Consider the following 21,817-nt stretch of genomic DNA (forward strand, 5'->3'; position numbering starts at 1 on the left):
CAATTTATTACTCTCACCCAAACCCAGCATGACATAACAAAGAGGGAGCTATCATTGGAGTCATGAAGAACTGGCTTCAAATCCTATCTCTGCCACCCTCTGTCTGAGTCACCCTGGACAAATCACTCAACTCTCAGGTAACTCTTTAACATTCTAAGTTCTAAAACAGTTATTGATCTTCACTGGTAGATGTAAGGAAATCCCAAATAGGAGTTCCCTACATCAATAAAATCATATACCTGAACTAACCCCACGTTGATGCCACAAAACTAAGCCCAACAAAATGCTGCCAGTGTTCCTGCATAATCTGTGTTATTGAGTATATAAGAAACACTTGTACATAATAGATGTTTTATGCAACCAATGCTAGTGTTTTAAATGAAATACTTAAAATATTTTGCTTTCTTCAGTAGGTTATGTGACCACATAAAATCTTATTTACATTACTAATTTACTTAGCATACTTTTTTTTTCACAGATGACAGAAAGATGACCTTGGGCAAGTCAGCTCATTTCTCTAGGCCTCACTTTCTTTACCTATAAAATGAGGATGTTAAACTATATATCCTCTAAGGTACCTCCCAGCTCTTAATCCATGATCCAATATACCTTAGTAAATACAAGAGGGCCTTTCCATAAGGTAGGGAACAAAATATCTTTCTTAAAGTAAGATGTTTCCTATCTATTCAGGTTACAAGGTAGACTTAAAATAGGTCTATTCTGCCTAAAATTGGAATCTGGTTACTTTATTAAATTCATGTTACTCAACATCAGTTGGGTCCTCCTTTAGTACTCCATGATTAACTGTCATCCTTCCCATAATGGTTACTGTAACTATCCTCTCTCCTAGAACCCCTCATTCCATCAACTATTTCTTAGTAGGTAACCTTGACTCAAGTTTTCATCCTGTGTTTCTCCTCTGTTTTATAGCCAAACTTCTAGGAAAGAGTTGTTTGTATTCCTCCAGTTCTACTCTTCTCACTTCCCTTTTAGCATCTGCATGTCCTCTTTTTTTGTTTGTTTTGGTTTTTTTGCAGGGCAATGAGGGTTAAGTGACTTGCTCAGGGTCACACAGCTAGTAAGTATCAAGTGTCTGAGGCCAAATTTGAACTCAGGTCCTCCTGACTCCAGGGCCGGTGCTTTATCCACTGTGCCACCTGACTTCCCCCCTGCATGTCCTCTTATTTGGCATTTAAAGCTCTTACAATCTGGTCTCTAGATCACTTAGCTGAAATTGCTCTCTCTAAGGCTAACAAAGTTCTCCCTCACCCCCCCTTTTTTTTTGATGGGGCAATGAGGGTTAAGTGACTTGCCCAGGGTCACACAGCTAGTAAGTGTCAAGTGTCTGAGGCCAGATCTGAACTCAGGTACTCCTGAGGGTACGGTGCTCTATCTACTGCACCACCTAGCTGCCCCAGTCCTCATTCTTCTTAACCTTGCGAAATGATTGGATACATTTCTTGATATTCTCTCCCTCTTGGGTTCTAATAATGCCTCTTTCTCTTGACTCTTTTGGAATCTTTCTCTTCCTAAGGGCTAACCAAACTCAGACGTCACTTCCTTCACAAAGTCTATCCTGATCTCCAGTTGTTAATATCCTCTCCCTATCAAAATTATTTTTCATTTCTTTATTTGTATTCATGTTGTTAACACAGAGTCAAAGCTCCTTGAGAACAGGTATTGTTTTGTTTTTGCCTTTTTATTCCTAGCACCTAGCACATGTAGACACTTAATAAAGTGCTTGATTGATTTATTGAGAAAATTGAAGCCTTCCACTAGGAACTCTTTCATCTTCCTTACCCCACACCTCAAAATTCTGTATCTGCCTCCATATTTTCTTTCTTTCATTACCCTGGTCTTTAAAGAAGCGGCATCCTTTCTCCATGTCTTCAAGGCCAACTCCTTTCAGTTGTGCCCTTGATCCTATCCCTTCTCATCTCTACCAGGAACTTGACCTAGTAAACCATTATCTCCCTCTACAATGATTATTTCCCTCTTTCAGAGTCAATCCCTTCCTTTCTACTGTCTCCTTCTCTGCTACCTATAAACATGTAAACAACTCCTCCATCTTTTGAAAACCTTTCACTTTAGCCTACATTTCCTTCAAGCTTTCTTCTTGTATCTCACCTTTATTCCATTGCCACATTCCCAGAAAGAGTTGTCTCTTTCTTACCACCCCCTCTTCACCAGACACTCATTTCTCAAACTCTCACAACCAGGATTTTTTCCCCACTACTGTACTGAAACTGTTCCCTTTAAAGTAAACTAATGATCTTTTAACTGCTAAAAATCAATGGTCTTTTCTCAAGTCTCATTTTCCTTTTCCCCTCTGCAGTTTTTACAAGCCCCTGAGCCTGAATTCTCTCTCCCTCTTCAGCATATGTAACACTGTTCTTTCTTATTTCTCCTCCTAGCTACTTAATCACTCACTCCTTTTCAGTCTTTGCTGGTTCATCATTGATTTTCTGCTCCACAAACAAGACTATAAAGGTACCCTTCTGGTCTCTCTTCTCAATCTGTGCCTCCTTGGAAATCTTATCAGCTCCTATAGATTTATCATAACTGACTGACTTTTGTTTGGGTTCTGGATCTCTAGAATCTAGTACCCTGTGTGGCACATCATGTGTAGTAGATGCTTAATAAGTGCTTATTGCCTTGAACTGAATCTCTACATAGATAATTATATACAGATACACACACATCACACACATATCTCTAGCTATAATATATCCACTTAGATGTCCCATTGGTAAATTCAACATGCCCCTTCAGAAGGAAAGCAGCAAGATACAGTGGAAAGAACATGGGCTCTGGCACCATAGGATCTTGGGTCAAATCCCACCTTTGATGCTTATTACTTTTGTGATCATGGGTGACTCACTTAACATCCTTGATTCTCAGTTTCCTCAGATGTAAAATGAGGGGATTGGTCTTAATTGCCTCTAAAGTCTCTTCTAGCTCTAAGTCCATAAGACTATGAGCCCTGTCCAAAGAGAATTTATCATTTTTCCTCTGAAACCCACTCCTTCTGGAAAGTTCCATATTTCTTTTAAGGATTCTATCAGCTTTACAATCACCCAGAGTTGTAACCTTAGAGTCATCTTTGACATTTCACTTTCCATCATCCTAAAATTGGTATCTAAGTATTATCAATTCTACACCCATTACATTTTCTCCCATTTGTTTTCTTCTCCTTTCCTTCCATTCATACAACCACCACTTGAATTCCAGCCCTCATTCACCATAACTTGTTTGACCTGACCTACTTTTGTTCCTGTTGCTCTCATACACATATCATTACCCTTAGCTTTTTTCCACTTTTATCTCTGGGAATAGTAATCAAGTTAATTTTGTATTCCTGGAAAGGACATGTCAATCGGTCTATGACTCCAGTCACCATCCCTGTGACTTCAGAGTCCAAAGCGCTCCTCCCTGGTCACCAGTCTTCCATATGTGTTGTCTTCCTTATTAGAATATAAATTCCTTGAGGTTAGAGATAATCTTGCTTTTTGTTCTTACAAAATTATTTTGTATTTGTATTCCTAGTGCTTACCACAGTGCCTGACACATAGTAAGTGCTTGATAAATGCTTTTCCACTCATTCATTCATTTACTTATTCACTCATCTCCCAAAATAATTTTTGTAAGGCATAGGCTTAATCATGTCATTATTTCCCTGCTCAAAAATGTTTAATGGTTCTCTATTGCCTCTAGGATAAATTCCTTAGTCTTGGCCCCAAGAGCAAATGTTTTACCCTGAACTCTAATGGACAGCAAGTATGACATGAGTTGGTGGGGGAAAGTGCTCTAAAAAGAGTGAATTCCTACTTAGGAGACCCCCCCCAATTTTTTTTTTGTGGGGCAATGAGGGTTAAGTGACTAGCCCAGGTCACACAGGTAGTAAGTGTCAAGTGTCTGAAGTCAGATTTGAACTCAAGTCCTCCTGAATCCTGGGCTGGTGCTTTATCCACTTTGCCACCTAGCTGCCCTGACCCAAAACTATTGATCATAAATCATACATTTAGAGTTAGAAGGAACCTTAGAGACCATTGGGTCCAACCTCTTCATTTTACAGATGAGGAAAGAAAGGCTGAGAGAGGTTCAGTGACTTGCCCAACATCACCTTAAGCAAGATTTAAGATTTAAGATCTTAAGATTTGAACTCAGATCTTCCTGAATTTAAAACTAAGCACTCTAACCACTATACAGACTAGCTGTCTCTCAGGGGATCCAATATCTGATAGAGATATACATAAAGTGGTTCAGTCAAAGGCAAGTCAAAGTCCAGTCAATAGTAACTGAGTTAAAAATTAAAGTTGTATATGATAGACAACACTTAATTATCCAGGATATCATTTATTTTATAGCTTAGTTCCTTTTTTTCCTGCCTACTTCCCTCACCCCTTTGATAACTTATGTTAGCACCCCCACTAAAGTATGTGTAGAGGCAAGTAGGGGACAGCTAGGTGGCACAATCAATAGAGTACTGGTCCTGGAGTCAGGAAGATTCATCTAGCTGTGTGACCGTGAGCAAGTCAACCCTGTTTGCCTTAGTTCCTCATCTGTAAAATGAGCTGGAGAAGCAAATGGCAAAACACTCTAGTATCTCTGCCAAGAAAACTCCAAATGGGGTCACAAAGAGTCATCACAACTGAAAACAAATGAACAACAACAAAGAGGCTATAAAAAGTGGAGATAAAAACTCAAACCCATCTATTTCGGTATTTGTTAAAGGTGGCTGTAAAAAGGTTTGAGCAGGAGTTTGAAATCGTTGGCAAAAATATTGGAATCTCTCTTCAGTCAATTATTCATGCTGACTTCCCATTACTATGAATAATAAGCACTTGACTCCTCAGATAACTATATAGACTCCATGTTTCTTAAAAGACTATTTCTACCAAGAATATAATTCTTAGAGGTTAGAAATCACCATGCTTGCTAGTAACTTTGTGTTTTTTAAAGCCTATAAAAGAACATGGCTCAATACTAAATATTAGAGGATGCTTTAAAGTTTAGATTAGTAATAATCAGACAATGTCTAAAGCAATCTTTTACTCTACTGATAAAGGAAAGAAACAAATTTTAGATGACAAGATGAAATCTACACTAAAATATACTACAAAGAAAGTTTTCTGGATAAAGCATTCTGAATAATTCAAGGCAAACACTAATTCAACATAAAAGAAAAAGACCTACAATTTCTGATTGTATCACCTGGAATTATTTTACTAACCAATAATAATTTGCCTAACCAATAATAATTGTTTTATTTTTAAATATGAATGAAAAATGAGGTCAGAAAGGTGGTACTAGTAATGCCACTTAAGGTTTTCTTTTTTTTTTTCTTTTTTTTTCTTTTTTTTTTTGCAGGGCAATGGGGATTAAGTGACTTGCCCAGGGTCACACAGCTAGTAAGTGTCAAGTGTCTGAGGCCCGATTTGAACTCAGGCACTCCTGAATCCAGGGCTGGTGCTTTATCCACTGTGCCACCTAGCCGCCTCCCACCACTTAAGGTTTTAATTACACTTTTTACCTTAACACACTTTACTATGTTTTCTACTTATTATGTCAATACACTGGCTTCTAAGTATGGGCATCAGAATCAGAATCCCAATAAACCTATTATAAATTCAAATAGCAGTTGAGCAAATAATGCTATTATTAAACTTTTTGATCATCTCAGCCTCTTGTTGGATGTTTGTAAAACAAACTAATGTAGAACAAGAAAATAGACATTTATGAAATATACTGTGGAAAATTTATATCCTATGCTACAGGGATGGCATGCTTTCTAACTAATTTTTTTATCACAACACATTCATAAAATCTGAGGTAACTCTTTGGAGATGAGAGGATACAAAGATATGAACTGTCATATAGGTCTTGGGCTATACTAAATAATTAGCTTCCCCAGACTGAATAATCTGGCTAAAAGAGAAGTAAAAACGAAGATCACACAAGTGGAAATTAGGTCCACTACAAATATATGTCATCTAATCTCAACTGGGTTCTCACTTTAGTTATGCTTTTATTCTTCCATGATTGACATCACACTCTCCATAGCGCCTATTCCAGACCTTTTCAAATCCCTTTAAACTACCCCTTCCTTGCCACCCCCACCCCAACAGAGTCAAGGAGGTGGCTCAGTGGCTCCAGAGTGTTAGCTCTGGAGTCAAGACGACCTGTACTCAAGTCCAATCTCAAACATTTATTATTGGTGTGATCCTAGCCAAGCTACTTAACTTCCAAGGTTGTTGTTAGGATAAAATGAGATAATTTGTATAAAGCACTTTGCATACCGTACAATGCTATATAAATTCTATAAAAATGCTAGCACATCACTTCCTGTGAGAACACAGGCCAACAACTATGAGATATCATCTCATACCCATCAAATTGTCTAACATGACAGAAAAGGAAAATGCCAAATGCTGGAGGGGATGTGGGGAAAATAAGTCCACTAATGCACTGTTGGTGGACTCCTTGTCCTACTTGTGACCTAGTCCAGCCATTCTAGAAAACAATTTAGAATTTTGTCCAAGGGTAATAAAACTGTGTATAACCTTTGACTTAGCAATACTTCTACTAGATTTTCTCCCAAAGAGATCAAATAAAAAGGAAAATCACCTATATTTAGAGAAATACTTATAGCAGCTCTTTTTGTGGTGGCAAAGAATTGGAAATTAAGGAAATACCCAAGAATTGGAGAGCAGCTGAACAAATTATGGTTTATGATTATGATGGAATACTATTGTGTTGTAAGAAATGAAGGGGATGGTTTTGGAAAAAAACCTGGGAAGATTTATATGAACTGATGAAAAGTGAAATGAGCAGAATCAGGAGAACGATGTATAGAGTAAAAGCGATATTGTAATAATAAGCAATAGTGAAAGACTCTGAATAAAGATTGAAGCATATTATTTTCTATTCCTTATTTTTTTCTTACAACATGGCTAATGTGGAATTATATTTTACATGTATAATGAATGTAATATTTCTTGCTTTCTTTGTGGTGGGGGGCAGGGATGGAGGAAAGGACAGGATTAGGAACTGAAAAGAAAAAAAACAACCCCAACAACAAAAAATAACACTTTTATATTGTTTCCTTTGCCCCCAAGCAGAGATGACTCTTCTCCTCACCTCAAGATCAAATCAGTTGCCAAGTTTTGTCAATTTTACCTCCATAACTTTTCTCCTACATATGCTATTTTCTTCACTCACAAGCCCTACCACTCTAGTTCAGATCCTTGTCATCTTTTGTCTGGAATACCTTATTAGTCTCCTCATGGTCTCACTGCTTCAGTCTCTTCCCTCTCCAATTCATCCTTTACACTGCTGCAAAAATAATCTTAAAGCACAAGTCTGATTATATGACTTCCATTCTCAAATATTCAGTGACTATTGCCTCTGATATAAAATGAAAACTCATTTTAAAAGCATTTAAAAGTCTCCACAATCTGGCTCACACTTGCCTTTCCAAATTAATTTCATATTGTTCTGTTACTCTCTACTTTCCAGGGTACAAATTGTTCCCCAACCATGCCATGCCATTTCCTGCTTCCATGTCTTTTGTATGGGCTCTTCCCCATCTTTTGAATGTATTTCCTGCTCATATCTACCTTTCAAATTCCTAGTCTCCTTCAAATTCTACCTTTCTTTAAAGGCCTTTCCCAAGGTCCTCCATGCCCCCATTTCCACCTGTTTAGTGTTCTCTCTTTCCTGAAATTATTTTGTATACAATTAAAAATTTACATTTTAGGGGCTGTTAGGTGGCAGAGTGGATAGAGCACCAGCCCTGGAGTCAGGAGTACCTGAGTTCAAACCCGGCCTCAGACACTTAACACTTACTAGCTGTGTGACCCTGGGCAAATCACTTAACCCCAATTGCCTCACTAAAAAAAAAAAAATTAATTTACATTTTATATCTCTCTAGTAGCATGTAAATCCCATGGATACAGAACTGCCTTTCATTCTTTGTATCCCCTGCATCTTGTATATAATAAATACTCACTGAGTTGAACTGAGAAATGTAATCTTTTTGAAGTGGATTCTGCAGAGGAATGTGGACCAAAAAAAAAGAGGGAAAAAAGGAAGAAAAGCTGTTTAATAATAAAAAAAGATGAACTTTAATTAAAGAGATGAAAGTGACAGGAAGAAAAAAATAATGACCAAAGTACACAATTTGCAGACTGATAAGAATTTTGAATTACTATTGAGTTTTTCTAACTTTATTAAAAAGATACTCTCATTTTGCATGCCTCATTTCATCTGAATTCATCTCTTCCACTTCATTAATCAGAGAAAGTGGAAATATAGAAATTAAAGTGGGTAAAATGATTGATTTAAAATTTTTATTTCAATTTTTGTTTCTGGGTTTTTAACTAAAAAATCAATCCCATACAAAGAGAGTTTTGATTTAAGACACTAAAATTTAAAGAAATCATTATAAAACACAGATAATTTAAAATTACACAGACAATATATTCAAATAATCTCCTAAGTAAGGGCTAAAAGGTCATGGAGGCAACTATCTCATATGGTTCCTCTATGGATTATTTGGATTAAAAAAATTGGTGGAAAAAATTCTAATGAATTTTTTTTTTTTTTGCTAAACCTCATATCTGGACTATGTTAATTAAAAAAATTTAAAGCTCAAAGACTAATTATGTCACAAATTAATCATTAGAACTTCTAATTATCATTTGAAATAATATATTCAAGTAAATTTTGAAAGCTATTTTTTGTAAGTTGTGCTATGTAATTTGCTAATTTGGGGGGGTGGGGCTATGGGGGTTAAGTGACTTGCCCAGGGTCACACAGCTAGTAAGTGTCAAGTGTCTGAGGCTGCATTTGAACTCAGGTACTCCTGAATCCAGGGCCAGTGCTCTATCCACTGCGCCACCAAGCTGCCCCCACTTGCTAAAATTCTTATCAGAAAAACACTTGGATTAATCCTTAACTACTAATGGTGAAGTATGGACTTACATAGGCACTTGGCCATAATTTTTCTTAAACCAGACAGAGTACAGTAAATTTCTGAGCTCACTGTAAATATTTCAGAAATGTTTGCTTTGTTAGTTGATAGAACTGCTGGGAAAATTGGAAAACAGTACAGCTGAAATTAGATATAGACCAACATCTCACACCGTATACAAAGATAAAGGTCAAAATGAGCACATGATTTACACATAAAAAGTAATACCATAAGCAAACTAAGAGAACATGAAGTAGTTTATCTTTCAGATTTATGGATAAGGGAAGAATTTAGGACCAAAGAAGAAACAGAGCATTACAAAATGTAAAACAGATAATTTTGGTTATAAAAATTTAAAAAGTTTTTGCACAAACAAAACCAATCAAAATTAGAAGAAAAATGAAAACTAGGAAAATATTTTGGGGGACAAGTATCTCTGATTAATGACTCATTGCATATAGAGAAATGAGTAAAATTTATAAAAATACAAGTCATTCCCTAATTGATAAATGGTCAAAGGATATGAACAGTTTTCAGATGAATCAAAGCTATCTATAGGAAAATGACACTATTGATCAGAGAAATGCAAATTAAAACAACTCTGATGTACCACCTCACACCTATCAGATTGGTTAATATGACAAAAAAGGAAAATGTTGGATGTTGAAGGGAATGTGAGAAAGCTGGGACACTAATGCACTGTTGGTGGAGTTGTGACCTGATCGAATCATTCTGGTGAGTAATTTGGAACTATGCCCTAAGGCTATAAAATTATGCATATCCTTTGATCCAGCAATACCACTACTAGGTCTATATCTCAAAGATACACACACACACACATGCACATATATATGGGAAATGAACCTGTTTGTATAAAAATATTTATAGCAGTTCTTTTCGTGGCAGCTAAGAATTGGAAATCAATTGGGGAATGGCTAAATAAACTATGGCATATGATTGTCACGGAATATTATTGTGCTATAAGAAATGACAAGCAGGATGATTTCAGAAAATCCTAGAAAGACTTACATGAACTGATGCATAGTGAAGTGAACAGAACCAGTACATTGGACACAGTAACTGCAATATTGTTTGATGAAGAACTGTGAATGATTTAGCTATTCTCAGCAATACAATGATCTAAGACAATCCCTAAGGACTAATTATGAAGCATACTATCTGCCTTCAGAGAAAGAACTGAAATTGACTGAACACAGACTGAAGCATGCTATTTTTTTTTTTTTTTTGGTGAGGCAATTGGGGTTAAGTTACTTGCCCAGAGTCACACAGCTAGTAGGTGTTAAGTGTCTGAGGCTGGATTTGAACCCAGGTCCTCCTGAATCCAGGACCAGTGTTTTATCCACTGTGCCACCTAGCTGCCCCGAGCATGCTATTTTTTCTTTCTTTCTTTCTTTCTTTCTTTCTTTCTTTCTTTCTTTCTTTCTTTCTTTCTTTCTTTCTTTCTTTCTTTCATATTTTTCTTTTATTTGTCTTCTTGTACAAAATGACTAATATGGAAATGTTTTACATAAAAAATTTTAAAGAAATTTTAAAAATATACTTGCCATCAAGATTTTTAAAGAGTCCCTATAAATTCTTTTGGAGGTAGAATTCTAGAAAGAGCTGGACTTGAACTTGTGGTCCCTGAATTCAAACTCCTGATTTGCTAGATATGTCATTTAATCTCTGAAGGCCTCAATTTCCTTATCTGACCTCTAAAGTTCCTATTACTGTCAGAATAATTCAGTTTTCACCTACAGCAGTATCTTCTGCAGGAGCATTAAAAAAAAAAGTTTTTCCTCTGACCTACTGCATTCTAAATTGGAATTTTGTCTAATATTAAAAATAACATAAAGATTCTATTTTTCTGTTAAGGATTTTTTTTTAATTAGAGAAGCAACAATAAGTCACATTGCCCAAACTTAAAATTTTTCCTTGACTTTATTTAATTTATTATAGTTTTGTTCAAAGCTTTATTTCCTATTCATTATTAGCCACCCTGAGCCTAAATAAGTACATTCTATATGCCCCTAGTCAGCATCTTCCCAAAATATTCTGTTTTTCATATCACTCTCCTATACAAAAATCGCTTTGAAAGGAATGGTGCATATAAACATTGAAAAATACTATAGGGGGCAGCTAGGTGGCGTAGCGGCCCTGGATTCAGGAGTACCTGAGTTCAAATCCAGACTCAGACACTTGACACTTACTAGCTGTGTGACCCTGGGCAAGTCACTTAACCCTCATTGCCCCGCAAAAAAAAAAAAAAAAGAAAAAAGAAAAAGAAAAAGAAAAGAAAAGAAAAAGAAAAATACTATAGATTACAAGCTGTACTTCAGCTTTTTGCAAGGCAATTTTTCTGAGGAAAATATATTTGGGCCAGTGTAGTTCAGTGGAAGCAGCAATGTATAATGGAGTAGGGGCAGCTAGGTGGAGCAGTAGATAGAGAATAGGATAGAGCCTAGTTAAAATGAAAGTTTCAACTGTCAAGAAAGCTTATGTAACACAGGACATTCTATTTTATATAATCACAGAACTGGAAAGATCTTAAGAGACATTTTAATCCAACACTTTCATGTTATAAATTAAAAAAATATATAAAGGTTATATGATTCCAGGTCAATGGAGCATTACTGAATTTAGTATCTATTTGTAAGAATACAAAATTACAGGGTGCCCATAATTCTGAAACATGAAGGATGGGCCAGTAAGAACAACTGGATTCTTGTGCAAGAAACAGAGGCTCTGAGACATACTGCCTTCTTTGATCATGTAAAGCCAAAATAATTTTCTCATGTTTTTAAGAAAAATTGGTAAAAGAAAATATGGGATAGGCAAATTCATTATAGAATATGAAGAAATTTAAATTTTGGAAATAGGTAGGGTCAACAGGTGGGACATTATTAAGTAGTAGGGCATGATAATGATAAATGATCATTTATCCAGTGCCTACTGTGGGCCAGTCACTGTGCTAAGCGCTTTACAATTAATATCTCATTTTATGCTCACAACAACCCTTGGAAGTAGGTGCTATTATTATAACCATTTTACAGATGAGGAAACTGAGACAGACAGTGTGGTCCAGAGTTATATAGCTAGTAAGTATCTGAGGTTGGATTTGAACTCTGGTCTTCTTGAATCCAAGACCAATTCTATATCCACTGTGCCAAAAGATACCCAAGGAGAGTTTTCTGAGGGGGAAAAACAAAGGTAGAATTTCTAAAAAGTGTGAATATCGGGGCAGCTAGGTGGCACAGTGGATAAAGCACTGGCCCTAGATTCAGGAGTACCTGAGTTCAAATCTGGCCTCAGACACTTGACACTTACTAGCTGTGTGACCCTGGGCAAGTCACTTAACCCCTATTGCCCTGCAAAACAAAAACAACAACAACAACAACAAAAAGTGTGAATATCTCCATTTTTAATTTTTTCTGTTCAATATGTTTTTAAATGTCTGGGGGGGGGACAAATAATTTTTAAGAGGCTTGAAAGGAGTTAGTAGGCTAGATAATGTGCAGTCTTCAGCGACTGATTCCAGGTTTATTTGCATATAAACGTTAAACTTCAAAGGTGAGAAGAATTTGGTGATGAGAAAGCTAGCAGGCTAAGACTGCTAATTAGAATGCCACCATCAAGAAGTTTCATACAACCACTTTCTGGAGGTAGTCTGTTGAGAGAAGGAGAAAAGGGAAATCTGAAATCAAGTATTTTCAGCCAAACTGGGCAGAAGAAAGGGCAGGAGGGAACCATCTTCTCTACAAAAAGGAGATGTAGGAGAGGGAGCTAGGTAGGACATGGAGAGTGTTAGGCCATTTGTTACCTTCTCTTTAATACATGTAAGGACTATTGATATAACTCTGAAGGGAGTTAGTATTGATGGGTAGTGGGGGAAACCTTCCAAAAGCCAAGCCTAAGTGAGAAATGCTTGCATTTTTCTTTAAAGTAACAAGAGCTAGATATGTAGTGATAATACTATTTTACTATAGCAGGAAAAAATATTTACTTTGTACCTAGGAGTTTGTTTTTCAGTAAATATTACTTTAAGGGTCAGGTTGTTTCATTGAAACTTAAGCAATATTTGAAGCATAAGTTACAACCATTATACTCTTGACATTTAGGCATGGATAACTGAGACATAACCAGTTGGCCAAGGAAGCAAAAACTCAAGGCACCAACTCATTTGGGAGCAGTTAATTGAGGGGAAGATATAGTGCTTAAGCACCAATAATATTTCTCTAATAAGTTAGTTTTGTGTAACTTAAAACTATGAAGTGAGAACAAATATGAAAAATCACAAAATATACATTCCCAATTACACAAGGGGCAGCTAAGTGGTATAACAGGTAATGGAACTAGACTTGGATTCTGGAAGACACGAGTTCAAATCATACTCATCTGTATGACAGAGGACAGTCACTTAACCCTTCTGAGCCTGTTTTCTTATCTATAATGGGAGGGAGTTGTATTTAGTGGTTCTCAAGATCACTTCAAACTCTGATATATGATTCTATGATTATCAGGGAACATTAATTAGGGAATGGAGAGAAGGTGAGTCAAGGATGAGGAAACTAAAGAAGAAATAGAATAAAAGGAAAGAAGAATGACAATTCTTCAAGGGCAAAATAAAGGTGATAAGGGAAGAAAGTAAAACAAAAATAAAGGAAATACCTATAGCCACGTTAGAGTATATGTGGAAAGCTTAAGACAGAAGAATGTATTAATTAAGGGAGCTCCAAAAAAGAACTTTTTTTAATAATTGAAGACTATTTAAAAATTCATCCCATCAAGCTTCAGAGGAAAGCCAAGAAAGTGGGCAACCTACAGGTTCCCAATCCAAGGATGAAGAAATGAATGTTGTGGTCATTATCACCAACAAACAACTGCAGCATCTCTTTTGTGTAATAAATTGTGCAAGGCAGTGGGAAAAGAGGTATAAGACAGTTGGTGACATCTAGGAGCTTAAAAAATTAGAAAATAAGTGGGAATAAGAATTGATTAAGCACCTACCATGTGCTAACCATACTTTGCACTTCACAATTATTATTTCACATAATCCTCATGACAACCCTGTGAGGAAGGAACTATTATTATCTCTATTTTTACAGTTGAAGACACTAAGGCAGAAAGACATTAAGGGTCATACAGCTGGGAAATGTCTGAGCATAGACTTGAACTCAAGTCTTCCTGACTCCAGAGCTACCACTCTATGCACTGCACCACCTAGCTGCCTCAAAATTAGAGATGTAGGATAAGTGTATAAAATCATAAACACAATAAAAGATCATTTAAACCAAATGTCAAATAAGTAGCACAGACAATAAGCATTACTGGAACTCAGTAGGAGTGATCATTGACGTCAGGAGATGTTACAAAAGGTCTCAAAGAGAAGACAGGGCTTGAGCTAAGTCGCAAAGGAAAGTTAGAACTTGAGTAGAAGGCAGGAAGGCACTGCAGGCATGGGGAAGGGTATAAGCAAAGGCGCAGAGGTGGGAAGGCACATAGAATATTGATATATGTATGGGGAAGGGGCCATAATGAAAAAGAAGTCAGTTTCACTAGAGTAGAAAATTCCAGTGTAGGAAAGTGGTAGGACATAGAGATATTAAGCAAGGGCCAACCTGGAGAGATCTTAGAATGCTAGGCTAGATTCTGCATTTTTAAAATTTAGGCAGAAGAGTCAGATAACACATACCAACGATCATCTAGGAAGATTATTCTGGAATTTTTTTGTAGGGTGGTTGGGGAGGGGAAGCAATTAAAGGCCCTGCCTTCAAAATAGACCAATACTGTCAAAGAGTGAGGGAAAGAGAGTATGGACAAAGACCATGGCAAGGGGTTATGAAAGGGATATATATGAAGAGCATTTGGAAGGAAGGAAAAAAGAATTACAAAATCTGAAAATGTTAGGGATTACCTAGTCCAAAACCTTTTATTTTAATAAATGAAGAAACTGAGCCCAGGACAGTTAAGTAACTTGCTCCCTATCACATTGAAGGTTAAGTGGAAGAGCTACAGCTTGTTTGAGACCCCCCCCCCAAATCCAGTGTTCTTGCTACTTGAGTATATTTTGGCACTCTATTGCATGCCTATCTCTTTACTGGATATAGGGGGAGAAATAGAAGAATCAAAGATGAACAATGGAAAGAGAAAGCTAGACAGATAGAAAAAGGAAAGTCCAGAAGGGAACTCGTTTTTAATCAAAGAGAATGAGTTAGGTTTTAGACAAGATAGATTGGAGTTGACAGCAGGACATATAACAGGGAGATTTAGCAGGTAGTAGAGCTCTTGCCTGGAGGTCAAGAGTGACGTAGATTTTGGAATCTGGGGAATAGGAGCATTTGATTTCATGCCAATCTCTTCCTCTAAAAAGCTTTAACATTCAAAAAAATGAAGTAAATTAAAATGAATAGTTTTGACAATCTCATTAAATCTTCTGATAATTGGAGATACCCTGGAGTGGTAGAAAATCGAGCTTGGAAACTATTTCATTTTTCACCAACTTTATGGGGAGGGACTGGATCAGATTTCTCAAGGTTCCCTCTAGCTCTCATTCACTACATTTTCTAGGGAGAAAGGAATTATCTTATCTCCATATTAATTTGTATAGATGAGTGCTCTTTGATTGTCAAAGAATTGGACTTTATAAATAATGACATGGAGAATATGTTCCATAGATTTACTATAGACACCTTTATGTAAGTCAATCTCTATAGCTTCCAGCATTCATTCTCCATTTTGATCCAAGTAGCTACATTTTAAAGTTGAGAAGAGATAAAATGTGTTTCACTGAATATAAGCTAAACCAAAATAAAGTCTCCTGACAAATGGGCCAGACAGTTTTTAAATACTCAATAGATACACCACCAAGAATCAGAGTGGGAAAAGGATTTTAAGGGAAAATAAGTTTCAATTGAGAACCAATTTAAAAGGAATTTTAAAAGCATATTCTATGCATAAAACACTATTATATACACTGGGGATACAAAAATTGGAAAGAGTCCCTTACTTCAAGGATCATATAGTCTAATAAAGTATATATGACTTTTTTCACAAATAAGTATGATACAAAGAAAAGTGTGATAGAAGCCAAGGGGATTTCCAAAGTACTCTAGGGAAATCTGAGGAAGGAGTGATTGTTTTTAGCTGGGCTGGGCTAGGCTGGACCTTGAAATAAAAAAAGAAGAATCTTTACTCTTAGATAAACAGGGAGAGAATTTCTAGCATGTAGCAGGGAGAAGGAGTGTGAATGCACAAAAAGAGTGGTTCAGAATGGGATTTGGAAAGCTAGTTGTCTAGTTTGGCTGTAAAGTGAAAAGCTAGAAGGAGAGGAGTGTGGACTACTGCCAGCTAGCAAGGTAGGCTAGGGCCACATTGTCAAGGCCTTTAAATGCCAAATGAAGGAGTTCATAGTTTACCATACAGGCATGGGAGCACTGAAGGTTTCTGGGATAGGGAAGGAAAAGTTAGATCAGCCTTAGGAAGAATATTTTTGGAAGATCAAAATTCAAACCACATGAATATGCAACTTTTTTTTTTGTGGGGCAATGGGGGTTAAGTGACTTGCCCAGGGTCACACAGCTAGTAAGTGTCAAGTGTCTGAGTCTAGATTTGAACTCAGGTCCTCCTGAATCCAGGGCCAGTGCTTTATCCACTGTGGCACCTAGCTGCCCCTGAATATGCAACTTTTTTTTCTTTCTTTTTTTTTTTAGTGAGGCAATTGGGGTTAAGTGACTTGCCCGGGGTCACAAAGCTAGTGTTAGGTGTCTGAGGCAGGATTTGAACTCAGGTACTCCTGACTACAGGGCTGGTGCTCTATCCATTGCACCACCTAGCTACCCAGAATATGCAACTTTTGTTGGTGGATTTTCTTTATTCTAGAAACCTAAAGGTCATTTGACATAGTTAAATGTATAATCCCTGCCCTGCTTGAAAGTGACTTTTAAGTTTTAGAAATTTATGTAAAATTCTGCCCAACTGGTCTCCTTCCTAATATTCATAACACAGATTGTCTCAGTTTTTGATTTCTAGAAAAAATAAGCCATTTTTCAAAAACTGGCTCGGTAACTGTTAGAAAGTAAGAATGTGTTAGGTAGGCAGCTGCTAGGGTTAAGGAAACCCAGGATGTCATGCCACATTAAAGGCAACTTCATGTCAAAACAAAGTGCCACTGTGCAGAGGCTGAGAAACAGTGGGTTAGAATGTTGTGCTAATGAGGCCAAGCAGCCATGATTCATGAGAACTGGATGAGATAATTCGCTTCATTTACTACATAGTTAAAGACTACACACCTAAAAAACTTGAAAAAATATATACGGTTGGTCAAAGGAGCTAGGTGAAAAAGGGTAAATGAGTATAAATTTATCACCATGAATTATAAAACAAAGGCATGTCCTCTTCGTGATGTTAGCATTAAGCTCTCATATAGGGAGAGTAGCAAAGGGCTGCTCTTCTGGCAAGAGTGAGAGTGTGGTATGCAGGTTACATCCCTGTCTCTCACACTTATCAACTTGGTGGCCTTGGGCAAATCACTGAACAAACCCCGTGGAATCTCAGTTTCTTAATCTATAAAATGGGGATAATAATATCTTCCTTGCCTAACTTAAAGAGTTTTGACAATCAAAAAATGAGATAAAGTATGGGGGGAGAGAATAAGCATTTGCTAAGTGATAACTAGGTGCCAGGCACTGTGCTAAGCATTTTACATTTATGATCTCATTTGAACCACACAACAACCCCGAGGGGAAGGTGCTATGATTGCCCTCATCTTATAGTTGGGGAAACAAAGGCAAACAGAAGTTAAGTGACTTACCCAGGGTCAAATAGCTAGTAAGTTCTTAAGGACAAATATGTATTCAAGTCTTCCTGACTCCAGGTCCAGAACTCTTACCCACTTTGCCATCTACTAAAATCATATTACAGCTAAAAACAAAAACTCCAAACCAGACAATGACTAATGTGAATTGTTGGCTAACCCTGCTATTGAAGGTAGTTGTCTAATGTCTATACCTAAGGAAAAAAAAAACAAATGAAGAACAATGAGCTAATGACTACAAGTGGGTACTATGTACCTATTAATTACCCACAAAATTACTTTTAAAGAGAAGAAGGAAAAGACAGATCCCAAATGTAGGAGTCCTTATTTGTGGGAGACTGAAAAGCTGACCAATGTGATGATGTGTCTGGCTATTTAACAAGTCAGTGCTAAACTCACCAGAATAGAGAGAATAACAGAACAGCAGGCAAAAGGAAAGGACAGATGGAGGAAGAAAGAAGAATAGCAGTGGGAAAAACAGAAAGGGGAAGAAAAGGGGAAGGCAGAATATAATGCAACCAAAAAATGTATAAGCTATTGTTACACTTAATAATGGTTCTAGTCCTTAAGCAAACACCATACAAATCATCCATCTCACCTGTAAGCTTACTCCTTTGAAAGTCACAACTCAGTTAAGAAACTTCTACCTTGTGCTCTAGGAAAGAAGGGCTTCCTTACCTGTGAACACAAATTATGTTCTACCCAGGAGGCATCTTTAAAGAAAGTACTAAGTACTAAAACTTTCCTACAAATTCGCCTAAAGTTTCTTGCCCTAATCCAGAGGTCTCAAGAATTCATAAGAGAGGTACAGATTTATTAAACTGCTTAAATACTAGAAGATACCAAACCTCACGACGCTTAGAGCATTCCCTTTTAGTTTATTTACATATTCTTTTTCTGGGTGAGGCATTCTAGCTAGCTGAGTCTTTTCTTTTCCAGGCCAACCTTCCCAGGTCACTTCTTTGTGAGCTCGGGCCTTTGGTCAACAAGCATTGCTTAAGCACTAATTATGTGCCAAGAATTGTGTTTACCACTGAGGCTGAAAAAAAAGGGCAAAAATAGTCCCTACTCTCAAGGATCATGCATTCTTGTGGGGGAGATAACTGTAAATAACCAGGTACATAGACAGAAATAGAGTAAGTGGAAAATACAAGCAGCTGAAGGGAACTGGAAAGGCTCCTTCAAAAGGGAGGACTGAGAGGAGTCTTGAAGGAAGGAAGAAAAATGAAGAGGCTGAATTGAGAGGGCAAAGCATTCCAGTTATGGTTCACAGGAGATCACCAAGGGAGATAAAATAGAGTGAAAAGAGTAGAGGGACCAGGACAGAGCCTTGAGAAACACTTATGGTTAGTGGGCATGATACAAAGAATCAGCAAAAGCAACTGAGAAGGAAAGTTTAGAAGGGGTGGAAGACCAAGAGCATGTAAGCATCATAAAAACCCAGGTTGGTGAGAACATACAGAAGAAAAAGGTGATAAACAATGGTAATGGTCAAGAAGGATGAGGATTTGGAAATCCCAGCCATCTGCCAGCCTAACAATGTCCTTCCTAAAATGTGGTTCCCAGATTTGAACACAATAAATGGGGATTTGTTCTAACCAGGGAAGAATGTTATAGTGAGGCCTGCACCTCCCTCATCCTGGACACCTTGTTTCTTTTTTGTTTGTTTGTTTTGTTGTTGGTGGTTTTGGTTTTGGTTTTCGTTTTTTTTTTTTTTTTTTTTTTTTTGCGGGGCAATGGGGGTTAAGTGACTTGCCCAGGGTCACACAGCTAGTAAGTGTCAAGTGTCCAAGGCCGTATTTGAACTCAGGTACTCCTCAATCCAGGGCCGGTGCTTTATCCACTGCGCCACCTAGCTGCCCCCAACACCTTGTTTCTTAACGCAGCCTCAAACTACATTAACTTTTTTGGCCATCACGTCACTCTGAATCATTAAACTTGGCAAATAACTCTGCCTAACTTTATCAAATAGACTGGTTGACCTGGTCGCAATCATCAACAAGCATTTATTAAGAGCTTGCTATGTGCCAGGCACTCTACTAGGTTCTGGGAATACAAAGAAAGGCCAAAAATTCAAGCAGCTCATAGTCTATTAGGAGAGGCAACATATGTACACAAAGTATATATACATGTATGTGTATATATACATACACAGGATAAATTGAGGCAGTCTCAGGAAAAAAGCACTAAGATTAAGGAAGACTAGGAAAGGATGCTCGCAGAAGGGGCTTCAGCTGAGACCTAGGAGGCTGAGATGAGGAGGGATAGCATTACAGGTATGGGGGACAGCCACTGCAAACATTACATGTTGAGAGGAAGTTGTATGTAAAAGGAACAGCAAGGAAGCCAGTATCACTGAATCACAGAGTAAGTGGAGAGGATTAAGGTGTAATAAGACTAGAAATATAGGAAGGGGACAGATTATGAAGGACTTTAAAAGTCAAACAGAGGATTTTATATCAGATCCCAGAGGCAATAGAGAGCCACAGGAGTTTATTGATGGGAAAGTTTATGGGGGAATTGCATCTCTATCCTACATTTGAGAAGCTGATGTTTTAAAAAACTAAATATAGAACTTCACTTTTATCCCTATTAAATTCCATTTTGGTCCATTTTGCCTCATTAATCTTTTTTGTCCTATCTCTCAGTCTTATACCTCAGCTATCATTCCCATATTATTATCATATGCAGCTTTTGATACATGGGACATGTCAATCTTCTTATACAAGTCATTGATAAAAATGAAATGAAAAAAAATTAAGCACTTACTATGTGCCAAGGATTGTACTGTTTATTTAAAAATTTTTTTTTATTGGGGATGGGTGGCAATGAGAGTTAAGTGACTTGCCCAGGGTCACACAGCTAGTAAGTGTCAAGTGTCTGAGGCTGGATTTGAACTCAGGTCCTTCTGAATCCAGGGATGGTACTTTATCCACTGTGCCACCTAGCTGCCCCTTAGGACTGTACTGTTGAAGAGCACAGAGCTCTGATTCCTGTGGTACTTAGAGAATCATAGTTTTAAAACTAGAAGTGATTTTGGAGGTCACCAACATTAACCCCTTAATTTTACAGATGAGGGAAATGAGATTGAGAAACGTTAAATGTCTTATCCACCATCACACAGCTAGTAAGTATTCGAGGCAAAATTTGAACTCTGGTTTTCTTGACTCAGAGCCTAGCACATTGTATCAATCAGATGCATCATTATATTGGAAACCTCCTTCCAAATTGATTGACTTGTTCAACCAGCGTTGATTCCATTTAAACTATATTATCAGCTAATCCGTATCTCCATCTCATTCACAAAAGATAATGTGACAAATTTTACCAAATATTTTGCTCAAATTAAGGTATTGTATGTCTACCATTTCACTTTACCAATCATATAACCCTATAAATAAAAATTAATGTGGTTAGCTTGCCATGTCTTGACAAAGTCATGCTTGCTCTAAGTGAGCACTACTTACTCTATAAATGCTCAAAAACATCCCTTTAATGAAATTATTGAAATTCCTCTGAATTGAAATCAAGATCATTGGCCTGTAGTCTACCAACTGACCTCTTCTCTTGTAAAACAAAATATTTTATTATCTCTAGTCCTATAGTACTATCCATGTTCTCCATCATATTTCCAAAGGCCATTATCAGTTTCTTGATAATTATATTTGCCACCTATTTCACAGTGTACTTGAGATAGAGTTTATCTACATAAATTTCTTTACATAACTGTCTTTTATTTATTTATAATTGTTTCTTTAATTTTTTTTATGTTTAATATCTTTCTTGGGCTGTTTGGAATCTGACCTATCCTTTCTCTCAACCCTTAAAAATTAACCCTACTCAAATCTAAGATACATTTTAGTCTAATATATGCTTTCCCTTCTTTCTCTATAACAAATTTTTAAATGGGGGTGGTCACCTCCTCCCAAGGTTCCCATCATATCTACCTCTGCAACTAGTTCCTAATTCACCAGAATCAGGTCCAAAGTAGCAGTTCCCCTATAATTTCTTAAATCTTTTTGAAAAATGAA

General features: G+C 37.0%; 1 protein-coding gene across 1 annotated transcript in view; it reads right to left on the reverse strand.

Moving 5' to 3' along the window:
- HDGFL3 (HDGF like 3) overlaps positions 1 to 21,817 on the reverse strand; it is an 86,840-nt gene that overhangs the window by 33,140 nt on the left and 31,883 nt on the right. The gene's annotated exons all lie outside the window — the stretch shown is intronic.

The sequence above is a fragment of the Dromiciops gliroides genome, chromosome 2 (assembly GCF_019393635.1).
Source record: "Dromiciops gliroides isolate mDroGli1 chromosome 2, mDroGli1.pri, whole genome shotgun sequence".
Taxonomy (NCBI): domain Eukaryota; kingdom Metazoa; phylum Chordata; class Mammalia; order Microbiotheria; family Microbiotheriidae; genus Dromiciops; species Dromiciops gliroides.